The 3,784-nt window shown below is 38.5% G+C and overlaps 1 long non-coding RNA gene across 1 annotated transcript; it reads right to left on the bottom strand.

Annotated features, from left to right (window-relative positions):
- Positions 1–2,806: 2,806 nt before the first annotated feature.
- Positions 2,807–3,561, bottom strand: LOC109615516. Its single transcript, XR_002196495.3, has 2 exons — positions 3,400–3,561; positions 2,807–2,933 (listed from the first exon to the last, which is right to left on the bottom strand). It is a non-coding gene; the product is annotated as an uncharacterized LOC109615516 (long non-coding RNA).
- Positions 3,562–3,784: the final 223 nt, after the last annotated feature.

The following is a 3,784-nucleotide window of genomic DNA, read 5'->3' on the forward strand; positions in this document are numbered from 1 at the left end:
CGTTTGGTAAATACAATTATTTGCTACTGTGGCTAGTTTTCTATGCCAGGATGATGACTATTATAGGGCTAATGGATAGTATCAATAATATAGCTTGGTAACTTAGCAAACTATGTTTATTAGCTACAGTAGCTCTTGTTGGTATGCTGTTAAAGGTAGTATCATGTTTGTTACAGTACCTGATTGATTTGTACTAGTGATTAATGTTACAAATTAACTGGTTGGCCAAGATTCTGGTTAGTCTGTTTTCCTGCTAAAGGATCAGCCAAGGGTACGTACTAACTTAGCTAGTCTAACAGTCTAATGTGTCTTAGTCAAATGTGCACATTCAGTAGCATCCACACACCATATGACTGGTGTGTAAAGTTACAGCTACACATGTTTTCTATTAGTTTTGTGCCTAGATCTAATCACATCACCCAAAGAACACCATACCCACAGTGAAGCATGGTGGTGGCCGCATCATACTTTGGAGCTGTTTTTCTTCAGCTGGAACAAGGGCCTTAGTCAGGGTGGAGGGAATTATGAACAGTTCCAAATACCAGGCAATTTTGGCACAAAACTTTCAGGTGTCCGTTAGAAAGCTGACGTTGAAGAGGAAGTTCACCTTTCAGCACGACAACAACCGAAAACACACATCCAAATCCACAAAAGCATGGCTTCACCAGAAGAAGATTAACGTTTTGGAATGGCCCAGCCAGAACCCAGACCTGAATCCAATTGAACATTTGTGGGGAGATCTGAACAGGGCTGTGCACAGGAGATGTCCTCGCAATCTGACAGATTTGGAGCAATTTTGCAAAGAAGACTGGGCAAATATTACTGATGTGCCATGCTAATAGACTCCTACCCAAAAAGACTGAGTGCTGTAATAAAATCAAAAGTTGTTTCAACAAAGTAATAGTTTAAGGGTGTGCACACTTATGCAACAAGGTTGTGAGTTTTTTATTTATTTTTTCTCAAAGATTTCAGTTTGTTTTTCAATTGAATAGTTCAAATTATAGGTCACATTAAAGGTGGAAAAACTTCTGACATGATTTATCTTTGTCTCATTATATTACATCACAAGAAGGGGTGTGTGGACTTTTTATATCCACTGTATGCAAATTTTTGTTATAGATACCTTTATATTTAATTACTAAAAATGACATTGCTTTACAATACAGAACTGCATTATTAATCAGTTATGATAAGTTATGGAAAGATAACGTTATGGTCATGGTAGAAATGCAAAATAGGTCAAATCCTATTTATTTTGTAATTGTTTAGCATATTTTAAAAAAACTTAGAACACACATCACCATTAGTAGTGAGTCAAAACAGAAACTGAAACCGATCTGGCACAAAGGCAATCCAGAGGTAACATTTTATATGGTAGATTTGGGTCTGAGCTGGGCCTATGCTGGCCCAAGTCTGTTTTAGATCCGGATTCCATTTCCGTATCGGCATTGGCCCATTGTGCATCTGGACCCCGGGCCGGGTCCGTTACACGCATCCAGAACAGATGTTGCAATACATCCGGTACGGATGTGGCGGTGTATATTCCGCTTTTGAGAAGATCACCGTTCTAGATTTCGCCTCTTTTTTGCGACATAGTAGCTGTTTCTCAATGTCAAGGATCCTTCCTTGGTAGGACTAGTCATCCAAGGAAGGATCCTTCAGAGGCTAGGACAGCCTCCTCCTTAGCATTCGAAGAACACGTACAATGGAACAGGCTAGCAAGTGCACGTCATTGCGTGCTTGCGTCATTGAAAATGTTTCGCCTTCTTTTCCGCGCTACATTTCAAAACACCGGACGAAATCGAGTTGGAACTGTAAACGGTGCTGTTCAATTTTTTGTTGCGATGGAGGAGGTGAATCAGCGTCAGTCTGCTTGCAGGAGGAGAATACTCTGTCGACAACTTTGCCCGCAACGTGCGAAGGTAGGTAACGTTACCGTTAATAATCTATAATATAAGCAATGGTCGTTTTGTGTTATTAATTTCATGTCAATAAAGTAAACCCTCGTGGGAGTTAATGTTTGTAGTTTTCATAACACTTACCGGTAAGGAGAATTGCATTAATTTATCTTATTTACATTAAGCTTTCAGTAGCTAACCGTTTACATTAGCTTGTAGTTTACTGCATGTATGTAACATTAGCTCATTGTCCAGTAGCTTCTAGCTTTCAGACAAATGAGGTGCAAAACATGAACAACAAGGTAAACGCTACCTGCTAATAAAGGTTGCCACAGGCAGTATGATAAGCAGTAAACTGCAAGTGAGAAAGGTTAAATAGTACTGTAAACGCACAAGCTACAACCAACATAGGAAAAGTCATAACACCATTGATAAACACCCACTAACACAGTAAAGGTAGGTTTTAAGTGTGTCAAATGGTCAGCAGTTGTCAAATAAGACCATGATGAAGAAATTACCATTATGTTACAGCATGTGTAAATATACTTTATACAAATGTTATCTTACCAGAACAGGTTGGATAATTAGACTAACCTAAAGCTTTCTCCTTCTGTCTACAGTCTGGAAGCATCCCCATCATCGGCAGCTGAGTCTCATCGCCGCTTCATGTTAAATATACTTGTGTACAGCTTATAGTCATGTTTGAATAAATGTTATAATAAAGATATGTTTCGTTAATGTCTTTTTAGAGCTTGTATACCTAACGAGTTATTAAAACAGGTACAATCTTAATAATTATTCAGCTACAAGTTTCCTATGTGCAGATCACAATTTGATGGAAAAATACACATTGAACAACAGTTTATATAATATACACACCCAAAAAAATAATTACACAGACAAACCAGTTAATTTAATGCATTTATTTTTAGAATGTCAATCTCAAATATAGCAAATAATCTATTCAACATCTGTCTCCCTGCTTGTCTTTGGCTTTCCCATCCCCAGTGACAGTCTACGTTTGTTCCTTAGTCCCTGTTAACAGAGATCAAACACAAGAAAAATGTTTACAGTTATGAATGCTATAACGAAACGTTACAGAACATTATACTTGTAACATGGGAAACTACACATACATTTTAGCTTTCATTTAACGTTGCTAGTGAAGTTAACAAGGTGCAGCGTTACCTACCATCCTGAAGCTACAACTGATAAACACATAATTTTCAAAATATCTGCTAACGTGACGTGCCGTGACATTAACGGCTTATAAAAAGAGATGAAAATGCCACCGGACATTAAACTTTACAAACACAAATGGTAAAAAAGACGGCAAGCTAGCTAACAGCCTAATGTTAAAAGATAGGTTCAGTTAGCTAACGTTATATATATCTACCTAATTATGATAGCTATTTGTACCAGCATTAAAGCGTTAAGCTTTACATTGATTTAACACATTAACGGTGATAACAAATGTACGGCAAACACTAAAGATACTTACATTTAAATTATTATTTCGCCGTGAGCGATGCCGCTCCAACTGCTCGCTTAATTCCGCCATTTAATTAATTTTTACAAGCTGGCAAAAGCTGTGCGCATTGGATTGTGGGTGATTTGGGGCCGCGAAGGATGCACTTGTGCATCCTTCGCCGTCTATGGGAAATTCTCCGAACGAAGGACTCAATCTTCATTTCGATGATCGCTTGTTCTGGGCTGTTTATGTACTCCGTGCGCGTGCGCAATGCAAGCTTGTTCAAGCCTGGTTTGAGTTAACGTTGACAAGACGCGGTTAGATTGTGTTCATGGAACGGTTTGAGCCTTCAGTGGAAGTTGGCGTTCATTCAAACCGGGCTCTTTCAAATAAGCGCGGATTTCATTAGCAACGT

Source organism: Esox lucius, chromosome 4 (assembly GCF_011004845.1).
Source record: "Esox lucius isolate fEsoLuc1 chromosome 4, fEsoLuc1.pri, whole genome shotgun sequence".
Taxonomy (NCBI): Eukaryota; Metazoa; Chordata; class Actinopteri; order Esociformes; family Esocidae; genus Esox; species Esox lucius.